This window comes from Bombina bombina, chromosome 5 (genome assembly GCF_027579735.1).
Source record: "Bombina bombina isolate aBomBom1 chromosome 5, aBomBom1.pri, whole genome shotgun sequence".
In the NCBI taxonomy this organism is placed as follows: Eukaryota; Metazoa; Chordata; class Amphibia; order Anura; family Bombinatoridae; genus Bombina; species Bombina bombina.
Window position 1 is genome coordinate 802,803,629 of NC_069503.1, and position 25,378 is coordinate 802,829,006.

General features: G+C 39.1%; 1 protein-coding gene across 1 annotated transcript in view; it reads right to left on the bottom strand.

Moving 5' to 3' along the window:
• The window catches only part of CEP192 (centrosomal protein 192), a 1,162,204-nt gene that overhangs the window by 655,844 nt on the left and 480,982 nt on the right, over positions 1 to 25,378 (bottom strand). The gene's annotated exons all lie outside the window — the stretch shown is intronic.

Sequence of the window (25,378 nt, forward strand, 5' to 3'; positions counted from 1 at the left end):
AGCAATATCATAATCTGAATGATAAATAAGCAGTACATTTTTTTCTAACAAATTTCTAAATTAATTTTCTTGCCCCCCTGTAATATGTGACAGTCATCAGCCAATAACCAATACACAACCAATATATCATGTGTACAAGACACAAACAAAAAGAACAGAAACATTACTCCCCTTAAAGAGGCTGCTAATAGTTCAAAATTTATTACTACCAGAAATTTAGGATATTATCCCTGCCTGGGATGCTCATGTTGCAGTAACATGACTAAAGGGTCAGTGTTCTATCAATCACATACGGGGGAAAAATATAACATCAAAGGTTTTGTCATAATAGTACAAAGTTTAGTATTTACATGGTTAAGTGTCCATGTGGAAGGGTTTACATTAGCAAGTCGACTAGAAGTGCCAAAGATCGTATTATTGAACACAAAAGTAATATTTAAACCAACAATATGAAAGCCCCCCTTGCACACCATTTTTTAAAAGCTGGCCATACAATTAGTCAGCTACGGTTCCAAATCATAGATCACATTGAAAAGCCTTGCAGGAGGCGGCAATAGGGAATTAATGCTTAAGCAAAAAGAATCATTTTGGATTTATGAGTTAGGAACCCTTGACCTTAATGGTATGAATAAAGTCTGTTTAATTGTTGTTCAGGATAAATTCTATGATTTGTGTTTGTTTTTTTTTTGCCTCTGTCTTAGGATGATTTTTCATAAATATAGAACTATTTGTATACCACTAGCTACATTTGAAATTGTAAAGCAAATAAGATGCTTAATGTTTTGTAAACAATTAGTTAATTACTCTACAGTGCCACCTAGTGGTATGAAGGTATATATGTGTATGCAACATGTTTGGCATGGCATGAGGATGGATTGTCTCCTGAAACATTGCCTGTCTGTCTATATAAGAATGGAATAAACCGTTTTGCTGTCACCTGCTTGCCTTCTTTTCATAAGCTTGATGCTCTTCATTATTTTGTGCCCCAGAGTGGGGCAATTATTCATTAATTCAAACCTGATGTGTTTATGTTATTTATATTATCTCACTATGTTCTAAATTTAGAAAGTTATTTTACTCTGCTCAATTTGTTAATAGCAGTTATACTGTTGTTTTTTATATTAGGTAATAACCGATTACTATACATCTTTTTATTAGGCCTAGAAATGCAGGTATTGACCTAAAAACTCCTTTTCTTTAGTATACTTTAGAAATGTACATTTCATACTTTGTTTATTTTGAAGATTCACTCATATTTAGTGAACTAAATTACCTAAACTCCTCCTCATAAATCTTACCTTTATAGTAGTGCATCGCTAGAAACTCCAGTTTTCCAAAACCCTGTTATTTTTTTCTTGTTGGTTTCCTTGAGACTTACTACCTTTCCCCCTATGCAGTTTATTAATGTTATATCTTGTTCTACAACTTTGTCTAAATGTAATGAATCCCTAGTCTCCAACCAATCAGTCACATTTTCAGTTTCAAAATCACCCAGGAAATCAAAGTAGTACTATATAACCAAAACTTCTACTTTAACATGTCAATAAAAGATAAAACCCAAGTCACCATAATTTCAATTAATAGAAAAGGTTTAAATTCCCCTCTAAAGAGACATTCGGCCTTACAATATTTTAGAACTACCAAGAGCGAAATAATTATGTTACAGGAAACACATTTTAAGAAAGGGAGAGAAAACCAAACCTTCAAATTTAAAAATTTGGCCAAAGTTCTTACTTCCCAAACTAGTCAAAAACAAATGTGGTAAGAATTTTTATAAAAAAAACATAATTTATGTAAGAACTTACCTGATAAATTCATTTCTTTCATATTGGCAAGAGTCCATGAGCTAGTGACGTATGGGATATACAATCCTACCAAGAGGGGCAAAGTTTCCCAAACCTCAAAATGCCTATAAATACACCCCTCACCACACCCACAATAAAATTTAATGAATAGCCAAGTAGTGGGGTGATTAAGAAAGGAGTAAAAAGCATCAACAAAGGAATTTGGAAATATTGTGCTTTATACAAAAAAATCATAACCACCATAAAAAAAGGGATGGGCCTCATGGACCCTTGCCAATATGAAAAGAAATTAATTTATCAGAAAAGTTCTTACATAAATTATGTTTTCTTTCATGTAATTGGCAAGAGTTCATGAGCTAGTGACGTATGGGATAGCAATACCCAAGAAGTGGAACTCCACGCAAGAGTCACTAGAGAGGGAGGGATAAAATAAAACCGCCATTTCGCTAAAAAAAAATTAATCCACAACCCAAATATAAGTTTATTCTCATAAGTAAAAGGAAAAACTTAAATCATATGCAGAAGAATCAAACTGAAACAGCTGCCTGCAGAACTTTTCTACCAGAAACTGCTTCCAAAGAAGCAAATACATCAAAATGGTAGAATTTAGTAAATGTATGCAAAGAAGACCAAGTTTCTGCTTTGCAAATCTGATCAACTGAAGCTTCATTCTTAAAAGCCCAATAAGTGAAAACTGATCTAGTAGAATGAGCTGTAATTCTCTGAGGCGGGGCCTTACCCGACTCTAAATAAGCTCGATGAATCAAAAGCTTTAAACAAGATGCCAAAGAAACGACAGCAGCCTTCTGGCCTTTCTTGAAACCAAAAAAACATAATTTATGTAAGAACTTACCTGATAAATTCATTTCTTTCATATTGGCAAGAGTCCATGAGCTGGTAACATATGGGATATACAATCCTACCAGGAGGGGCAAAGTTTCCCAAACCTCAAAATGCCTATAAATACACCCCTCACCACACCCACAATTCAGTTTAACGAATAGTCAAGCAGTGGGGTGATAAAGAAAGGAGTAGAAAGCATCAACAAAGGAAATTTGGAAATAATTGTGCTTTATACAAAAAATCTTAACCACCATAAAAAGGGTGGGCCTCATGGACTCTTGCCAATATGAAAGAAATGAATTTATCAGGTAAGCTCTTACATAAATTATGTTTTCTTTCATGTAATTGGCAAGAGTCCATGAGCTAGTGACATATGGGATATCAATACCCAAGATGTGGAGTCTTCCACTCAAGAGTCACTAGAGAGGGAGGGAATAAAAATAAAAACATCCATATTTCGCTGAAAAAATTAATCCACAACCCAAAAAAATAAGTTTATTTTCATTTTTGAAAGAAAAAAACTAAAATCAAAAAGCAGAAGAATCAAACTGAAACAGCTGCCTGAAGAACTTTTCTACCAAAAACTGCTTCTGAAGAAGCAAATACATCAAAATGGTAGAATTTAGTAAATGTATGCAAAGAGGACCAAGTCGCCGCTTTGCAAATCTGATCAACTGAAGCTTCATTCTTAAAAGCCCACAAAGTTGAGACTGATCTAGTAGAATGAGCTGTAATTCTCTGAGGCGGGGCCTGACCTGACTCCAAATAAGCATGATGAATCAAAAGTTTCAACCACGAAGCCAAGGAAATAGCAGAAGCCTTCTGACCTTTCCTAGGACCAGAAAATAAAACAAATAGACTGGAAGTCTTCCTGAAATCTTTAGTAGCTTCCACATAATATTTCAAACTCTTACCACATCCAAAGAATGTAAGGATCTCTCCAAAGAATTCTTAGGATTAGGACATAAGGAAGGGACAACAATTTCTCTACTAATGTTGTTAGAATTCACAACCTTAGGTAAAAAATTTAAAAGAAGTCCGCAAAACTGCCTTATCCTGATGAAAAATCAGAAAAGGAGACCCACAAGAAAGAGCAGATAGCTTAGAAACTCTTCTAGCAGAAGAGATAGCCAAAAGGAACAACACTTTCCAAGAAAGTAGTTTAATGTCCAAAGAATGCATAGGTTCAAATAGAGGAGCCTGTAAAGCTTTCACAACTAAATTAAGACTCCAAGGAGGAGAAATTGATTTAATAACAGGCTTAATACGAGCTAAAGCCTGTACAAAACAGTTTATATCAGGAAATATAGCAATCTTTCTGTGAAATAAAACAGAAAGAGCGGAGATTTGTCCTTTCAAGGAACTTGCAGACAAACCCTTATCCAAACCATCCTGAAGGAACTGTAAAATTCTAGGAATTCTAAAAGAATGCCAGGAGAATTTATGAGAACACCATGAAATGTAAGTCTTCCAAACTCTATAATAAATCTTTCTAGAGACAGATTTACGAGCTTGTAACATAGTATTAATCACCGATTTGGAGAAACCTCTATGACTTAGTACTAAGCGTTCAATTTCCATACCTTCAAATTTAAGATATATAAGATAGTAGGTCCGGCCGTAACGGAAGTGGCCAAGGCGGGCAAACTGGACATCCCAACCAGATCCGCATACCAAAACCTGTGTGGCCATGCTGGAGCCACCAGCAACACAAAAGACTGTTCCATGATGATTTTGGAGATCACTCTTGGAAGGAGAACTAGAGGCGGGAAGATGTAAGCAGGATGATAATACCAAGGAAGTGTCAGTGCATCCACTGCATCCGCCTGAACATCCCTGGACAGGTATCTGGGAAGTTTCTTGTTTAGATGAGAGGCCATGAGATCTAGCTCTGGAAGACCCCACATCTGAACAATCTGAGAAAACACATCTGGATGGAGAGACCACTCCCCTGGATGTAAAGTCTGGCGGCTGAGATAATCCGCCTCCCAATTGTCTACACCTGGGATATGCACCGCAGAGATTAGACAGGAGCTGGATTCCGCCCAAGCAAGTATCCGAGATACTTCTTTCATAGCTTGGGGACTGTGAGTGCCACCCTGATGATTGACATAAGCCACAGTTGTGATATTGTCTGTCTGAAAACAAATAAATGGTTCTCTCTTTAGCAGAGGCCAGAACTGAAGAGCCCTGAGAATTGCACGGAGTTCTAAAATATTTATTGGTAATCTCGCCTCTTGAGATTTCCAAACCCCTTGTGCTGTCAGAGATCCCCAAACAGCTCCCCAACCTGAAAGACTCGCATCTGTTGAGATCACAGTCCAGGTTGGCCGAACAAAAGAAGCCCCTTGAACCAAACGATGGTGATCTATCCACCATGTTAGAGAGTGTCGTACACTGGGATTCAAGGATATTAATTGTGATATCTTTGTATAATCCCTGCACCATTGATTCAGCATGCAAAGCTGTAGAGGTCACATGTGAAAACGAGCAAAGGGGATCGCGTCCGATGCTGCAGTCATGAGACCTAAAACTTCCATTCACATAGCCACTGAAGGGAATGACTGAGACTGAAGGTGCCGGCATGCTGCGACCAATTTTAAATGCCTCTTGTCTGTTAGAGACAGAGTCATGGACACTGAATCTATCTGGAAGCCTAAAAAGGTGACCCTTGTCTGAGGAATCAAGAAACTTTTTGGTAAATTGATCCTCCAACCATGTTTCCGAAGAAACAACACTAGTTGATTTGTGTGAGATTCTGCAGTATGTAAAGACTCCGCTAGTACCAAGATATCGTCCAAATAAGGAAACACCGCAATACCCTGTTCTCTGATTACAGATAGTAGGGCACCAAGAACCTTTGAAAAGATTCTTGGAGCTGTTGCTAGGCCAAATGGAAGAGCAACAAATTGGTAATGCTTGTCTAGAAAAGAGAATCTCAGAAACTGATAGTGTTCTGGATGAATCGGAATATGAAGGTATGCATCCTGCAAGTCTATTGTGGACATATAATGTCCTTGCTGAACAAAAGGCAGAATAGTCCTTATAGTCACCATCTTGAAAGTTGGTACTCTTACATAACGATTCAAAATTTTCAGATCCAGAACTGGTCTGAATAAATTTTCTTTCTTTGGTACAATGAATAGGTTTGAATAAAACCCCAAACCTTGTTCCTGAGGAGGAACTGGCATGATTACCCCTGAAGACTCCAGGTCTGAAACAAACTTCAGAAAAGCCTGAGCTTTTACTGGATTTACAGGGTTACGTGAGAGAAAATAATCTTCTCACAGGAGATCTTACTTTGAATCCTATTCGATATCCTTGAGAGACAATGCTCTGAATCCAATGATTTTGGACAGATTTTATCCAAAAATCCTTGAAAAACCTTAATCTGCCCCCTACCAGCTGAGCTGGAATGAGGGCCGCACCTTCATGCGGACTTAGGGGCTGACTTTGGTTTCCTAAATGGCTTGGATTTATTCCAATTTGAGAAAGGCTTCCAATTGGAAGCAGATTCCTTGGGAGGAGGATTGAGTTTTTGTTCCTTATTCTGACGAAAGGAACGAAAACGGTTAGAAGCCTTAGATTTACCCTTAGGTTTTTTATCCTGAGGCAGAAAAACTCCTTTTCCTCCAGTGATAGTTGAAATAATAGAATCCAACTGAGAACCAAATAAATTATTACCTTGGAAAGAAAGATAGTAATCTAGATTTAGATGTCATATCAGCATTCCAAGATTTAAACCATAAAGCTCTTCTAGCTAATACAGCTAAAGGCATGGATCTAACATCAATTTTCTCTGTCGTGGGAGAGACTCTAAGCTGTGGGATTACATGCTAATAGGCTAGATCTGCTTATATTGAGTGAAGTTAATGGAGATGTTTAATTACCAGCCTCCCACTATCTTACGTGTCTTGTCAATCAGGGAATAAGAATGAGAAAATAATAGAACTAAGGTAACCACATTAAGGAAAAACTAGATAAAATAGGTGTCCTATCGTGACACAATTAAGCAGAACAGCAAAATGTACACATAGGACCAACATTTTCCTTTTTAGGAGTCTGACATTATTTGCAGTATAGATTCTGTCTCTCTGGTGGAATATAACATATAAATGTGTAAGTACAATTTTTTACAGAAAGCTTCCCATAAGAATATAGGACTGCAGAGTGATGGATTGTATAATTACTTGAGGAGAAGGAGAGAACCAAAGAAACCATTTGAATTATAGTATATTTATCTGACTTAAACTTGCGTGCTATTCGTGAAAAATATTAGGGAGCGCAATCCAAATTACTTGTGAAATGAACATAAAAAAAAAAAAGGGAAATTAATATTTGGAGAGACAGAAGATGGGACAAGTACATGGTTTGTATATGTTCAAGCCTTAAAGTAACAGAGTATATAAAAAAAAACAAAAAAAAAAACAAAAAAAAACTGCTTGGCTCAACAGATGTAGTGTTAGAAGAAACGGCAAGATACATACACAATTGAAACCGGCAAAAGCTAGCTTAAAACCATAGAAATCATATATGCTCAGAATCAAAATTTTGTATTCCACCATGCGCTTTTACAAATAAACAGTTTAATAAACCAGGTAATGAATAAAGTCCAGCCAGGCTAGGAACAGAGAACTGTCTCTAACGTAGATCAGCGATAATGCAAAATAATACTCTGACAAGAAGAAGGGGTAATTCCATATTCGTCTCCCACCGGAGCCTAGCAAGAAATAATTTAACCAAACTCCGACACGGACCCGGCGCCTGATACCCATGCCTCTGGGGACTGTCACTGGTTTGCAGAGGGTAGCGACCGGTCGTGTGAGCCCTGCAGGCATTGCCCCATGTTGTCGTCTGTTGTAGTGTGTCGTTGTCATGTCAGGGAGCCTGTCGTTTCTGACCTGGGAGGATTCCTGTGAAGGCATGGCGTGGATTTTAACTGTGCCATAAAGGTTTGCCCTCCCAGCAATAGACCGGTACTCCGCTTTCGAGAGATTCCCCTTAGTGGTACTGCACGTCCGGGCTTTACATGGCGCTTGTGGCTATAGTAGCGATCAGGTGAACGACAGCGAAATTCTCGAGCCTTCCTCCCATGCTGTAATATGCTCCGTAAGAGGGGTATGCAGAGTGTATTCTCCCGAGTTAGGCTCCCGTCTGCTGTGTATAGCTTCGGTATGAGGTGTAATTCTGCATCGGCCCACTTCAGGCCATGCGCCAGCGGTCCACATGGTGTCACAACCTGAGAGCGTATTCTGGTGATTGTTGATACTGAGAGGTTTGTTCCATCGGGCCACTTTGATAAAATCAAAAATGGCATCACAAATAAAATTATTAGCATGTTGCAGTAAGCGAGTAATGCTAGATATGTCAGGATCCAATTCTCGTTGCGCTAAATTCTCCAACCAAAAAGTTGAGGCAGCCGCAACATCAGCCAAAGAAATAGCAGGTCTGAGAAGATGACCTGAATATAAATAGGTTTTCCTTAGATAAGATTCAAGTTTCCTATCTAAAGGATCTTTAAAAGAAGTACTATCTTCCATAGGAATAGTAGTACTTTAGCAAGAGTAGAGATAGCCCCATCAACTTTGGGAATCTTTTCCCAAAACTCCAATCTAACTGCTGGCAAAGGATACAATTTTTAAACCTTGAAGAATGAATAAACGTACCCCCAGGCCTATTCCATTCCTTAGAAATCTTATCAGAAATAGCATCAGGAACTGGAAAACATGTGGAATAACCACAGGAGGTTTATAAACAGAATTTAAATGTTTACTAGTTTTATTATCAAGAGGACTAGTTTCCTCCATATCCAATGTAATCAACACTTCTTTTAACAAAGAACGAATATACTCCATTTTAAATAAATAAGATTTGTCAGTGTCAATATCTGAGGCAGGATCTTCTGAACCAGATAGATCCCAATCACAGAAGGATAACTCAGCATGTTGCCGGTCATTTGAAATTTCATCAACTGAATGAGAAGTTTTAAAAGACCTTTTACGTTTATTAGAAGGCAGGATGGCAGACAAAGCCTTCTGAATAGAATCAGAAATAAATTATTTTAAATATACAGGTATATCTTGTGCATTAGATGTTGAGGGGACAGCAACAGGTAATGACCTACTACTGATGGATACATTCTCTGCATGTAAAAGTTTATCATGACAACTATTACAAACCACAGCAGGAGATATAAACTCCACAAGTTTACAACAAATGCACTTAGCTTTGGTAGAACTGTTATCATGCCGCAGGGTTCCAACAGTGATTTCTGAGACAGGATCAGATTGAGACATCTTGCAAATGTAAGAGAAAAAAACAACATTTAAAGCAAAATGATCAATTTCCTTATATGGCAGTTTCAGGAATAGGAAAAAATGCAATCTTCATAGCCCTCTGATAGAGAAAAGAGGCATATAGGAATGGGGTCTTAAAAAATGTCGGGGAAATGACACTTGCGTCACAGATGACGCAACCTTGTGAAGGACTCAACGTCGACTAAGACACCGGAAATGACAAATTTGCGCCAACAAACTTAACTTTGCGCAAAAAAATCTCACACCAAGAATGACGCAATAAACTTTGGCATTTTGCGCCCTCGCAAGCCTAATTCTGCCCGTGAATTAAAAAGACAGTCAATTTGAAAAAGAGACTATACCCCAGGTAAGAAATACATTTCCCAGATATGAAACTGACAGTCTTAAAAAGGAAATATACTGAAAACCTGAATCATGGCAAATATAAGTACAATACATATATTTAGAACTTTATATAAATGCCAAACCATAGCTGAGAGTGTCCTAAGTAATGTAAACATACTTACCAAAAGACACCCATCCACATATAGCAAATAGCAAAACAAGTACTGAAATGGTTATCAGTAGAGGTAATGGAATATGAGAGTATATCGTCAATCTGAAAAGGGAGGTAGGAGATGAATCTCTACGACCGATAACAGAGAACCTATCAAATAGATCTCCCGTGAGGAAAAACATTGCATTCAATAGGTGATACTCCCTTCACATCCCTCTGACATTCACTGTACTCAGAGGAACCGGGCTTCAAAATGCTGAGAAGCGCATATCAGCGCAGAAATCTTAGCACAACCTTACTTAACCAACTCCATAGGAGGCAAAGTTTGTAAAACTGAATTGTGGGTGTGGTGAGGGGTGTATTTATAGGCATTTTGAGGTTTGGGAAACTTTGCCCCTCCTGGTTGGATTTTATACACCATACGTTAACTAGCTCATGTGCCTTGTGATAATAGACAAATTATATGGTTATTATATTATCACCGACTTTGTTCCTACTGGTACTGAAAGACCGAACAACAAAAATAGCAGCATGAAAGAAAAAATGATTTTGTAGAAAAAGAAAAAACATAATTTATGTAAGAACTTACCTGATAAATTCATTTCTTGCATATTGGCAAGAGTCCATGAGCTAGTGATGTATGGGATATATAATCCTACCAGGAGGGGCAAAGTTTCCCAAAACGTCAAAATGCCTATAAATACACCCCTCACCACACCCACAATTCAGTTTAACGAATAGCCAAGCAGTGGGGTGATAAAGAAAGGAGTAGAAAGCATCAACAAAAGAAATTTGGAAATAATTGTGCTTTATACAAAAAATCATAACCACCATAAAAAGGGTGGGCCTCATGGACTCTTGCCAATATGAAAGAAATGAATTTATCAGGTAAGCTCTTACATAAATTATGTTTTCTTTCATGTAATTGGCAAGAGTCCATGAGCTAGTGACGTATGGGATAGCAATACCCAAGATGTGGAACTCCACGCAAGAGTCACTAGAGAGGGAGGGATAAAAATAAAAACAGCCATTTTCCGCTGAAAAAAATTAATCCACAACCCAAAAAAATAAGTTTATTCTCATAAATGAAAGAAAAAGAAACTTAAATCAAAAGCAGAAGAATCAAACTGAAAACAGCTGACTGAAGAACTTCTACCAAAAACTGCTTATGAAGAAGCAAATACATCAAAACGGTAGAATTTAGTAAATGTATGCAAAGAAGACCAAGTCGCTGCCTTGCAAATCTGATCAACTGAAGCTTCATTCTTAAAAGCCCATGAAGTGACGACTGATCAAGTAGAATGAGCTGTAATTCTCTGAGGCGGGGCCTGACCCGACTCCAAATAAGCTTGATGAAACAAAGTTTTAACCAAGAAGCCAAGGAAATGGCAGAATCCTTCTGACCTTTCCTAGGACCAGAAAATAAAACAAATAGACTGGAAGTCTTCCTGAAATCTTTAGTAGCTTCCACATAATATTTCAAAGCTCTAACCACAACCAAAGAATGTAAGGATCTTTCCAAAGAATGCTTAGGATTAGGACATAAGGAAAGGACAACAATTTCTCTACTAATTTTGCTACAATTCACAACCTTAGGTAAAAATTGAAAAGAAGTCCGCAAAACTGCCATATCCTGATGAAAACTCAGAAAAGGAGACTCACAAGAAAGAGCAGATAGCTCAGAAACCTTTCTAGCAGAAGAGATAGCCAAAAGGAACAACACTCCAAAGAATGCATAGGCTCAAATGGACTCCAAGGAGGAGAGATTGATTTAATGACAGGCATAATACAAACTAAAGCCTGTACAAAACAGTGAATATCCGGAAGTTTAGCAATCTTTCTGTGAAATAAAACAGAAAGAGCAGAGATTTGTCCCTTCAAGGAACTTACAGACAAAACCTTATCCAAACCATCCTGAAGAAACGGTAAAATTCTAGGCATTCAAAATAAATGCCAGGAGAATTTATGAGAAGAACACCATGAAATGTAAGTCTTCCAAACTCTATAATAAATCTTTCTAGATACAGATTTACGAGCTTGTAACATAGTATTAATCACTGAGTCAGAGAAACCTCTATGACTTAGAACTAAGCGTTCAATTTCCATAACTTCAAATTTAATGATTTGAGATCCTGATGGAAAAACGGACCTTGAGACAGTAGGTCCGGCCTTAACGGAAGTGGCCAAGGCTGGCAACTGGACATCCGAACAAGATCCGCATACCAAAACCTGTGTGGCCATGCTGGAGCCACCAGCAACACAAATGATTGTTCCATGATGATTTTGGAGATCACTCTTGGAAGAAGAACTAGAGGCGGGAAAATGTAAGCAGGATGATAACACCAAGGAAGTGTCAGCGCATCCACTGCTTCCGCCTGAACATCCCTGGACCTGGACAGGTATCTGGGAAGTTTCTTGTTTAGATGAGAGGCCATGAGATCTATCTCTGGAAGACCCCACATCTGAACAATCTGAGAAAACACATCTGGATGGAGAGACCACTCCCCTGGAAGTAAAGTCTGACGGCTGAGATAATCCGCCTCTCAATTGTCTACACCTGGGATATGCACCGCAGAGATTAGACAGGAGCTGGATTCCGCCCAAGCAAGTATCCGAGATACTTCTTTCATAGCTTGGGGACTGTGAGTCCCACCCTGATGATTGACATATGCCACTGTTGTGATATTGTCTGTCTGAAAACAAATGAACGGTTCTCTCTTTAACATAGGCCAAAACTGAAGAGCTCTGAGAATTGCACTGAGTTCTAAAATATTTATTGGTAATCTCGCCTTTTGAGATTTCCAAACCCCTTGTGCTGTCAGAGATCCATAAACATCTCCCCAACCTGAAAGACTCAGATCTGTTGTGATCGCAGTCCAAGTTGGCCGAACAAAAGAAGCCCCTTGAACTAAACGATGGTGATCTATCCACCACGTCAGAAAGTGTTGTACATTGGTATTTAAGGATATTAATTGTGATATCTTTGTATAATCCCTGCACCATTGATTCAGAATACAAAGCTGTAGAAGTCTCATGTGAAAACGAGCAAAGGGGATTGCGTCCGATGCTGCAGTTATGAGACCTAAAACTTCCATGCACATAGCCACTGAAGGGAATGACAGACTGAAGGTGCTGGCAGGCTGCAACCAATTTTAAACGTCTATTGTCTGTTAGAGACAGAGTCATGGACACAATCTATCTGGAAGCCTAAAAAGGTGACCCATGTCTGAGGAATCAAGAAACTTTTTGGTAAATTGATCCTCCAACCATGTTTCCGAAGAAACAACACTAGTTGACTCGTGTGAGATTCTGCAGAACGTAAAGACTGAGCTAGTACCAAGATATCGTCCAAATAAGGAAACACTGCTATATCCTGTTCTCTGATTACAGAGAGTAGGGCACCTAAAACCTTTGAAAAGATTCTTGGAGCTGTTGCTAGGCCAAATGGAAGAGCAACAAATTGGTGATGCTTGTCTAGAAAAGAGAATCTCAGGAACTGATAATGTTCTGGATGAATCGGAATATGAAGGTATGCATCCTGCAAGTCTATTGTGGACATATAATGTCCTCGCTGAACAAAAGGCAGAATAGTCCTTATAGTCACCATCTTGAAAGTTGGTACTCTTACATAACTATTCAAACTTTTCAGATCCAGAACTGGTCTGAATAAATTTTCCTTCTTTGGGACAATGAATAGATTTGAATAAAACCCCAAACCTTGTTCCTGAAAAGGAACTGACATGATTACCCCTGAAGACTGCAAGTCTGAAACACACTTCAGGAAAGCCTGAGCTTTTACTGGATTTGCTGGGATACGTGAGAGAAAAAATCTTCTCACCGGATGTCTTTTTTTAAATCTTTTATTTATAACCAGCAATATATACAGATATTTCACTTTTCGCACCATGTAGGGTACAGTATAATACAGTATGCAAAAGAACTTTTGATGCAAGCAGTTAGCTCCTTATTATTGTCATGCTATTGCTGGAATGTTTCACTTATTAGGTACCAAACAGAAACCAGAAAAGGAAATGAGGAGAAAAAAAAAAAATGGGAAAAAGATATGTAAATTGCCTCTCCCCGTCCATCATGCCCCCTCCACGCCTATAGATATCCGGGAATTCTTTTCCGGCTATGGTTACTTCTAAATATAGAGTACCCTTAAAGGGCGCGATAAGTTGTTTTTGGATTTCTATAGGGTAAGCTAGAATAATGTTCTTCCATTTAGAAAAAAAAACGCTTAATTTGAGTTTCTGAATTAATGGAAGTATCCATTTGTTCCATAATTATCTGATTTTGTAATTTTTGTCTAAATTCTGTCATATTTGGGGCTTTATTCAATTTCCAATATTTCAAAATCAGTAATCTGCCCACCATTATTATCGCGTTGAGCTGTCGATTATTACGATATTGAGTTTCTTTTTGATTATCTATTAGAAAAAATACATGGTTCTCTAGTATTTTAAGTTGATTATTATTTGCTTTATTTATCCAATAATTTATCTTAAACCAAAATTTCTTTATTTTAAGGCAGCTCCAAAAGCAATGATCTGCACCCCTATCCTTACACTTATAGCAGTATGATCTTGCCATATCCCAGCACGCTTGAATCTTAGGGGTGATATATGTTCTATTTATTAATTTTGTATGTGACTCTCTCCAAGATGTTGAAAAAATTGCAGCATCTAATAACTTAACACTTTTCTGAACCATTTCTGTCTTAACTTGCCAGGCCTGTGCAATCCTTTGCACCTGCTGTTGTCCAAGATAACACAGAGTTGTTTTGTATAGTAAAGAAATAGAAAATTTACCCATTTTGAATAGATTAATTACTGGCCTCAAAAGACTCCATGTATCATAAGCCTGGCCTTCCAAGACAAATGTCTGGATATAATGTTGAACCTGTAAAAATGCATAAAATTCTCAATTTGAGAGCCCAAATTCATTTTGAAGGTCCAAAAATGACTTACATCTCCCTGTATTGTGTTCTTTAATTTGTGATATATACTTTAAACCTTTCAACATCCATTCTCTGAAAATTTTGGAATTTAAGGCCGGAATGAAACTGAGATTACCCACAATAGTCAGGTGTTCTGAAAGGCCAAAATTAACATTTTTTTTTTCCAGTATTTTTTGCCACGCAATAATGACATTATAAATAGTAGGCATATGTCTAATTTTAGAAGGGCATTTTGTTATTGGACAGTGTAAGAGGGCTGTGAGCGCATATGGCTAAACAAAATATTTTTCAAGGTCTTCTGTTGCATAGTAATTAGCATCAGTTAACCAATCAAGTGCTATCTTTGAAATTGCTACTAAATTATATATCTCTATATCTGGTAATGCTAATCCGCCATCAGCTCTAGGTAATGATGTCTTAAAGGCTATGGCCTCTAGTTATCATGGTCTGGCAGACCTGATCTGACACTGCGGATCAGGTCCGCCAGACCTCGCTGAATACGGCGAGCAATACGCTCGCCGTATTCAGCATTGCACCAGCAGCTCACAAGAGCTGCTGGTGCAACGCCACCCCCTGCAGACTCGCGGCCAATCAGCCGCCAGCAGGCGGGTGTCAATCAACCCGATCATACTCGACAAGGGTTGATTTGCGGAGATGTGTGTTCGCCTGCTCAGAGCAGGCGCACAGGTTATGAAGCAGCAGTCTTTGTGACCGCTGCTTCATAATTGCTGTTCCTGGCGAGCCTGCAGGCTCGCCAGAGACACGGGGCATCAAGCTCCATACGGAGCTTGATAAATATGCCCCCATGGCTCTACTTGTGTCTCCCCAGGAAAACTGGAGACATGCTTGTTTAAATAAGGTTAAGTCATGCCATTTTATCAAAATCGGTAAGTTTTGCATTAGATAAAGGAGTTTTGGAAATATCATCTTTATCAGATTTATTTTACCTGTAAGAGTTAGTTTAAATTTGGTCCAATTTTTAAGTTCTTTAATTATTTTGGCAAAGATAGGAGGGTAATTAAGCCTGTACCATTCGTTGCTATCTATCGATAATTTAATTCCCAGGTACGTAAATACTTCGATAGCTTCTTTAAACTGGGGGCCTAAGTAGGAATTTTCTTGTTTTCTTAGCCAGAATATTTCTGATTTCGTTGTATTAACTTTGTAGCCTGAAAAGGCACTAAAATTTTGCAAAATTTGCATTAATCTGGGAATATTATCCTTAGTATTAGATAAGAATATTAATAAATCATCTGCGTATAGTAGGGTTGTGGTCTGTCTATCATTAAATGTAATACCTTCAATATCTTCCCTTAGACAAATGGCCAGTGGTTCCAGAGCCATGTTAAATAGGTAGGGGGATAATGGGCAGCCTTGTCTTGAACCTCTGTGCAACTGAAAGTTGACCGTTGACCTGCCATTAATTATAATAGCGGCATTTGGTTGCTGGTAAATTATATTTATACATTTTGCGAACTGGCCCTCGACTCCAAACCTAGTAAGTGTTGAAAACAAATGATCCCAAGTAATGGAGTCGAAGGCCTTTTCCGCATCTAATGTCACTATAGCTGCATCAGGTATTCTGTCCCTATTTCTTTTCTGTGCTATATTCTGGTAAACATTTAAGATCAATTGTATTTTCCGTAAATTACATGAGGAGTTTCTGCCAGGCATAAAGCCTACTTGGTCCTTATGGATAAGAGGGTCCATAGCTAATTTAAACCTGTTTGCTAAAACACTTGTCAGAATTTTGTAGTCGCTATTTAGAAGCGAGATTGGTCTATACAAACTTATCTCTTTGTCTTTCCCTTTTTTAGGGATTAAAGGGACACTGAACCCAAATTTTTTCTTTTGTGATTCATATAGAGCAAGCAATTTTAAGCAACTTTCTAATTTACTACTATTATCAACTTTTCTTTGTTCTCTTGCTTTCTTTATTTGAAAAAGACGACATCTAAGCTAAGGTGTCAGCCAATTTGTGTTTCAGGACCATGGACAGCACTTGTTTATTGGTGCTGTCCAATCAGCAAGGACAACCCAGGTTGTTCACCAAAAATGGGCCGGCATCTAAACTTAAATTCTTGCTTTTCAAATAAAGAGAATAAAGAACATTTGACAATAGGAGTAAATTAGAAAGATGCTTAAAATTGCATGCTCTATCTGAATCATGAAAGAAAAAATTTGGTTACAGTGTCCCCTTAAGGCTATTAACGATGACGTAAAATATTTGGAACAATGCGATCCATCTATATAGTAATTATTAAATAGCTTTACCAAAATCTGTGTAATTTCATCTATAACACATTTATATAGCTCTGCCGGGATCTGGTCAGGTCTCTTAATGGCAGTAATGACTTCTTGCTGAGAAATAGGTTTATTTAGCTCTTCTAAATTGGCTTTCCCAATTTTGTGAATCTTTAATTCATTCCAGAAATTCTCTTTTACTTGTAAATTTATTTCCTGTTCGGAGTATAATTTTTTAAAGAATTGGAGGATATGTTCCTCAATTTCTTCAATATAAGTGACTTTTTTGTTTGATTTTAATAATGTTAGCCAGAAATTGCCCAGCCTTACCCCCATATCTATAAAAAGAAAACCTAGTACTTAACTCTTCCCGTGCCAGTTTTTGGGATATAAATACCTCCCTTTCTTTCTTTTTCCTCTGATAGGAGTCCCACCTTATCTGAGTTGGATCATCAATATAGCTATTATATGCATTACGTAACTGATTTGCCAATTGTGTGTCTCTAGCTGAGATTATTCGTTTTTTAGTCACTAAGTAGACCTTAATCTCTCCCCTTATTACGGCTTTAAATGTTTCCCAAAGAATTTCAGTTCTTATTTCCGGGGCATAATTATGTGTGTAAAACTCCCTCCATCTTAGCTTTAGCCATGTTTTAAACTGTACATTACTCGTAAGATACTTTGAGGAAAAAAATCCTATTACCTACTATCCGGTTATTCCGGATTGTATTACTTAGTGTGATAATGGCGTGATCTAAGATTAGTATTGCTTTAATATCAGTTACTATTTCAAAATTTAAAATGTTATCTGTTATTAAGAAATAGTACAATCTGGACATTGTATGATGTGCCTGTGATTCACATGTGTATCCTTTTGCGTCCGGATTCTGCAACTGCCATATATCTTTAACCCTAAGTGTTTTATTAAACATTTTTGCTGCTTTGGCCTCCTTTTTAGTATTCTTATTTACAGTGTGTGGTAGTCTATCTAGTATGGGGTATAATGTACGATTAAAATCGCCCGCTATAATTAGGTTTTGCGAATGAAATGGAAGAAGTTTGACTTGTAAAGTGTCCCAGAATGCCTTATCTAGTTTGTTTGGACCAAAAATATTGCATAATACCAAGGTCACTCCCTCTACCTCTAATTGAAGGATAATTAATCTTTCATCTGGATCTAATTCTGTCCGTAAAATTCTATATTGAAGCTTTTTATTCAAAAGAAACGCAACCCCTTTCTTCCTGTGTGTACAAGGCTTCCCCACTATCTCCCCCACCCAGCCAGTTATTAGCTTAGCCAGTTCTACGTCTTTTAGATGTGTCTCTTGTAGGAAGACTATATCCGGATTACATTTTTTCCGTTTTTGAGGGATGTGATACCTCCTACATTCCAAGAAGCCATAGTTAGTTGGTCTTTCATTTGCTTATTTTAAAGAAAATTATGTCTGTTACCTATCATTGAGTTTAAATCACTTCCTGACGTGGGGGGGGAACCGTTGGACGGGGGGGAGGAAAAAAAAGGGGAAAAGAAAAGAAAGAAAAGAAAGAAAAAGAAAGCCACTACTTGAGTTGAAAAATAGAAAAAAACACAAGAAGTTGGCAATAGATACATAAAATATAACCACCATACTCTTTGCGGCTGGACTGGTCATTGTGCCAGTATTGTATCCTATCCTAGTTGTAACTAATATCTATGTATTGTGTATCTGTTTGCATCGATAATTTACAGGGAAATACCTTTAAAACGGCCTGGATGGTAAAGAGGTAGATCCTCCATCACAGAAACCCCTACACGCATCACACGCTCTGTGGCTGGAGCATACCCCCTACCCTCCTGCTGGGCTGGCCGCATCCAGGCAGACCTGGAACGGAAAGGAGCAGAGGCAGAGCGCCCAATAGAGGGCTCATTTAGACGAGCATGCCGTACATGAGTTGAATAAACTCGGATCATTGCAACGGATATCAGAAGGCGTGAGGAAAAGTGAGCACTGGATACAGCAGTGGACACAGTCCTCTACAGAAGAGTAAAGGAACCTAAGGCACAGCACGAGAAGGGACGCTACACATGTAAAGCTTCCAGAGGCTAAACAACTGGTAAAGTACCCCTTAGTGCACATACATATTTGAAAATAACATGTGGGCTTGAGACTCATTGCTAAGAGGCTGTACTGCCGTAACATTGTAGTTCTAAAAGTTATATCGCTACAAAAGGACAGACTGTTATTTGTTTGTGGTTCCATTTACACATCCCAGCATGGGGTAGGGAAACCAGAATCCAGGTTTGAGTATCTCCCATAACCCACCATTGTGGGTAGGAGCAAAGTATTACTCAGATCTTCCTGGGCACAAATTAATCGAGAGGGGTCTGCTCTAAACTTCAAAGGAACTGGGTTAACTTGGAAGTATAGCTCTAACAATACTATTGCTATTGAAGGTAGTCATCTATTTGAAGAAAAGTGAAACACAGCAACTCCCATAACCCCCTGTGGGGTAGGAATAAAAATGTGCGTGCGCAGACAACCCCTAGCGGGCCCTTTTTTTTCTCTCTCTTTTTTTTCTCATATGTTATATGCAGCATTCTCCATTGCCTATATATATGGGGAGATGAGAACCTAAACTGGGCAGCAATAAAAGCTCAGTACTCTTGTGGCGCTGGATATTAAAGGTTACAATACTGACACGCAGATATACAGTAACCCAAGATCCGGATATAAGACATTGCTTAATACATACAGCCTTAAATTGCTTGAGGGACGACCTCCCACGTTCCCTGATTATTTATGCCACTGTTTTTTTTATATGTTAGAAATATGCCTAGGAGATTATGTATAACACAAAAACAGAATTTATGTTTACCTGATAAATTACTTTCTCCAACGGTGTGTCCGGTCCACGGCGTCATCCTTACTTGTGGGATATTCTCTTCCCCAACAGGAAATGGCAAAGAGCCCAGCAAAGCTGGTCACATGATCCCTCCTAGGCTCCGCCTACCCCAGTCATTCGACCGACGTTAAGGAGGAATATTTGCATAGGAGAAACCATATGGTACCGTGGTGACTGTAGTTAAAGAAAATAAATTATCAGACCTGATTAAAAAAACCAGGGCGGGCCGTGGACCGGACACACCGTTGGAGAAAGTAATTTATCAGGTAAACATAAATTCTGTTTTCTCCAACATAGGTGTGTCCGGTCCACGGCGTCATCCTTACTTGTGGGAACCAATACCAAAGCTTTAGGACACGGATGAAGGGAGGGAGCAAATCAGGTCACCTAAATGGAAGGCACCACGGCTTGCAAAACCTTTCTCCCAAAAATAGCCTCAGAAGAAGCAAAAGTATCAAACTTGTAAAATTTGGTAAAAGTGTGCAGTGAAGACCAAGTCGCTGCCCTACATATCTGATCAACAGAAGCCTCGTTCTTGAAGGCCCATGTGGAAGCCACAGCCCTAGTGGAATGAGCTGTGATTCTTTCGGGAGGCTGCCGTCCGGCAGTCTCATAAGCCAATCTGATGATGCTTTTAATCCAAAAAGAGAGAGAGGTAGAAGTTGCTTTTTGACCTCTCCTTTTACCAGAATAAACAACAAACAAGGAAGATGTTTGTCTAAAATCCTTTGTAGCATCTAAATAGAATTTTAGAGCGCGAACAACATCCAAATTGTGCAACAAACGTTCCTTCTTTGAAACTGGTTTCGGACACAGAGAAGGTACGATAATCTCCTGGTTAATGTTTTTGTTAGAAACAACTTTTGGAAGAAAACCAGGTTTAGTACGTAAAACCACCTTATCTGGAGGGCGGAGCTAGCCAGCCTAGGAGATGGCCGCGGCTTAAGTGAGCTCCTGAGCCCTATCTGGCTGAGTGGCATTAAAAAGCCTAATCGAGGTGGGATAAAGTCACCCAGCAAAGTGGATTGGGCTAACTACTGCTCAGATAGCCTAATATGAAGCTGATGGACGGATCGTGATCGCCACTGGGGCGATAATACTACGCTACGCCTAGGCCCTGATCCACGCTAGATTTTGCGAACACCACACTCCGGACTCCAGAAGAACTACCCTGACCTGAAGCGGAGGTAAGCTAAAGGCGAAAGGGGCAGACAACAGGCCGTTTTTCCAATTGTACCTAGGAGTCCTGTAAGAATCGCAAAAGCTCCGGGCGCGGAGCGCGCCATCTTTATAACTGCAGAGGCTTAATGGCTGCAAGCAAACACGCAGTCACCAACACCCTACCACACCACTCCACTATCATGAAAACATAACTAAGGGGACAAACACCCCATCATTGCAAGACTTGAGCAAAGATGCTATAAAGGCAAACATCGCAAGAAAAAGAGCAGGATAGACATGAAAGGGGGAAGACATCGTGCAACATACTTTTTGCTAAGCCAGCATGGGAGACAGAAGGAATTAATCTAGAGGTAGGCCTTGGGTGATACACGTTATATCATATAAAAGTCTGGGTGCTCATGCAGTCACACCACATTCAACCAGTCCAGCAAACATAATTCAGCAGTTTTTTTTGTTTCTTGACATATGCATTAGAAGAGTGCATAACCCTCATAACCTCCGTGCTCTGGTGAATTCAAAATAAGAGATATAAAGACTTTCTAACCACGCAGCACTGGCTTCTAGCCTGTGGGAAATATCATCATGTCTCCTAAAAAAATTGGTAGAAAAGGGACAGTACCTAAGCAAAAAAGCCACCCCACACCCTCTGTAAACGATTTTTTCAAAACAGCAGAAACCAAGTCTGTCACACTCAATCCTTTAGAAGAACAGGACTCTGTAAATGCATACTCCTCTTCTGAGTCTGAATCTGAAACAATGGCAGATGCTGTCACAGTACCCAAAGCCTTATTTGAGTCACTACCCTCGAAAAAAGATTTCTCTACCCTGATTCTGCAGGTAAAGCAATGCATTAAAGATGAAATCAATGACCTAAAAAAGGAACTGTCAGATATTGGTCATAGAGTGGAGGTAGTGGAAGACACACAAGACACTCATGCGACAGCACTGTTAGATCTGCATAAGCTCATATATAAGCAAAATGATGTAATTCATGACTTAGAGGAAAAAATAGACGACGCAGAAAATAGGAGCAGGAGGCACAATATTAGAATCAGAGGGATACCTGAATCTATACCTGCATCTGGCCTGGAGCAGTACCTACAAGATCTCTTTAATTTCCTTATGCAAACAGAGTCACCTAAGATGATAGATATTGACAGGGCGCATAGAGCACTTCGTCCCAAGCCCCCGGACTCACAGCCTCCCAGGGATGTGATAGTACGTATTACCAATTTTCAGGTCAAGGAGGAGATCATGAAATCATCCCGAGAAAAGCAATCTATCACGTACGAAAACGCAAATATTCAGATGTTTGCAGATCTTTCGCAAAGAACTCTAACCAAACGCAAAGAGCTCAAACCTCTTACCTTGTTGCTCAGGAAAATGAACATTCCTTATAGATGGGGTTTCCCCTTCCATCTAATAATCATATGGCAGGGGAGGAGATTGGTCTGCTCTACTCCAGGGGACATCCACAAAATCTGCAAAGAGCTAGACATCCCTACACCAGTGCTGGAAGAATCCCTGGGAACACAGGATCAGCAAAACAAAGAGTCTAGCATGGTCCAGCTACCTCAGAGGAAAATCTGGCAGCAAGTACAAAAGAAGAGGTCTCGCAGAATGACTATAGGCAGTCAAAATCCGGAGTCTGAAAAGGGATGAGCGCACTGAAACCGACTGTATCCTTTTCTCCTTTGTTGCAACGATTTCTCTGCATTGTTGTTTCTTTTTTTTCTCTCCTTTCCCCTAGGTCTGACTCCTGAAGGACTTTCATTGGTTAACAGTTGGACTGTAGTTCAGGGCCACCAACCCTTCAGCATCAATATTTGTTATGACTATCCTGTTCATGCCTTACTGATTGCAATGTTTTGTTCTTAAATTGTAAACCCAATGTGCTCAGCCAGTTGGGAGATAATCTCCCTAGTAGTTTAGATGTTTTTCGTAACTCTTCCACTTTTTGGAAGAAGAATGTGGTTTTTTGTTTTGTTTTATGTTCATGTACTTAATTTTATTGTTGTCAATTTTATTGTATTGTTTAGCCCAGTGTGCCCGGATCTGTTATCAGGAGAACTTGGTAAGTTGCTACCACTACATTACCCATCACTACACATAGAAAACCATGACGAATAGGGAGGGTCAACAACAACAAGAACTGGTCATTATCACCCAAAACACGAAAGGTTTAAACTGCCCAAATAAACGTAGGATGGCAATAATTGATCTGCAGAGAAGGGGGGGGCACATCCTCATGCTTCAGGAGACACATTTCAAATCTAAACATATCCCCAAATACTTCTCCTCTAGCTATCCACAGCATTACCACAGCACAAACGCCGCTAAAAAAACAAATGGGGTCAGTATATTAATACACAAAAACATATCATTCACTAAAACTCATGTAGAATGTGATAGAGAAGGGAGATTTTTATGCATCACAGGGCTCCTATTTGGCAAACCAGTTACATTAGCTAATGTGTATGCCCCCAATAAATTTCAGAGCAAATTTATCAACACGATCACCAATTCTATAGTTACGCATGCTAAAGGTTCTCTGATTATTGCTGGAGACCTCAACGTCCCCCTTAACCCCAAGATTGACTGCTCTAACCCAGACACACGACAAAAAACTTCTAACATGCATAGTATTTGGCAAAATCTCAAATTGTTAGGTGTACACGACACCTGGAGATATTTAAACCCTCAGAAAAGAGATTTTACTTTCTTTTCGAGTCCAAATAAATGTTATTCAAGACTGGACTATGTTCTGGTAGACCATCTGGCCCTGTCATACATTAAAACTGCGGATATCTCACACACTACTTGGTCAGATCACTCATTAGTTTCTTGCAGGCTGGCGTGGCCTTCGGCTCCCTTGAAATCCTTTCAATGGAGACTAGATGAGTCTTTACTAGTGGGGAAAAATCAGATAAAAAAGCTGGCTAAACATATAAAATCTTATTTCATTCTAAATAATACACCAGATGTTCAAATCCCGACCATCTGGGAAGCTCATAAAAGCACAATTAGAGGAGAACTAATTAAAACAAAGGCACTTATAACAAAGAAAAGGAGGGAACAGCTCACCTTACTAGCCAAGGACATATCTAACCTTGACTACCTACATAAACAATCTCCGGATAACGTTCTAGTTTTAGAAGAGTTGACCTCTAAAAGAGATCAATTAAATAAGCTACTTCAGATAAACGCACAAAAGCAGCTATTATCCTTCCAACAAACATTTTATAGGGAAGGGAATAAACCCGGAAAGTGGTTGGCTCGGGCTTTAAAAAAAAGACAACAACAAACATATGTCCACTCGATTAAAACTGACACAGGTAAACATGTTGAAGACACTCACAAAATAGCTGAAGAATTTAAAAAATACTACCACAGATTATACAATTTATTCCCAGACAGGTCAGACCACACTCATCGCCATAAATGTCAACAATACTTAGATCAAGTTCAAATCCCGAAACTTAGTGCAGAACAAAAAGATGCTTTAAGTCAACCTTTCAACATTAAAGAGGTATTAGATGCTATTAACACCCTCAAACCAAAAAAAGCACCAGGCCCTGACGGATTCTCTAGCCTCTACTACAAGACATTCTCTAAGTATTTGGCCCCTTATCTAACTTCATTGTTTAATTACATAACAGACATCTCAGCCTTCCCAGACACCATGTTACAAGCTAATATATCAGTCCTGGAAAAAGCGGGTAAGGACCCAGACAAGCCGGCCAATTTCAGACCTATCTCTTTGCTCAATACTGACCTGAAGCTATACGCCAAAATATTAGCGACCCGAATTAACAAATTTCTCCCACAATTAATACACCAAGACCAGGCGGGCTTCGTGCCCACAAGGGAGGCGAAGGACAACACTGTAAAAGTACTCAATCTCATAGACTACGTTTCTCAGACTGAGCTCCCCGCACTGTTCCTCTCTACTGACGCCGAAAAGGCTTTCGACAGACTGGACTGGACCTTTTTACAGGAGACACTGAGACGATTCGACTTCCCAGCACAGTTTATCCACAAAATTATGGCCTTATACACTAACCCAACTGCTCAGGTGAGAGTGAACGGGACGCTATCAGAAGCGTTCGAGATACGAAATGGCTCCAGGCAGGGTTGTCCCCTATCCCCTTTATTGTTTATCCTTTCATTAGAACCCCTAGCAATCAAACTTAGAGCAAACTCTCGCATCACAGGTATACACATAGGAGACAATCATCACAAATTAGCCATATACGCCGACGACTTATTAATGACACTAACTGATCCCCTCACATCTATTACTCATGCAATGACAGAACTAGAACACTTTGGCATGGTTTCTAACTTCTCGGTCAACATGTCCAAGTCCGAATTCTTACCGATAGGGATCCCGAAGAAGACACTAGATGAAATCACAGCGCTGTGCCCTTTGAAAGTACAACCCAGGTATCTTAAATACTTGGGCACTTATTTAACACCCGATAAATCTTCCACGCGTAAACATAATTACGGAGAGCTGATCACAGAGTTCCACTCTCTGACCTCCTCCTGGTTATTAAAAAACATTTCCTGGCTAGGCAGAATACAAGCCGCCAAAATGGTATTGTTACCTAAAGCACTCTATATCCTACAAACTGTACCCATCCAA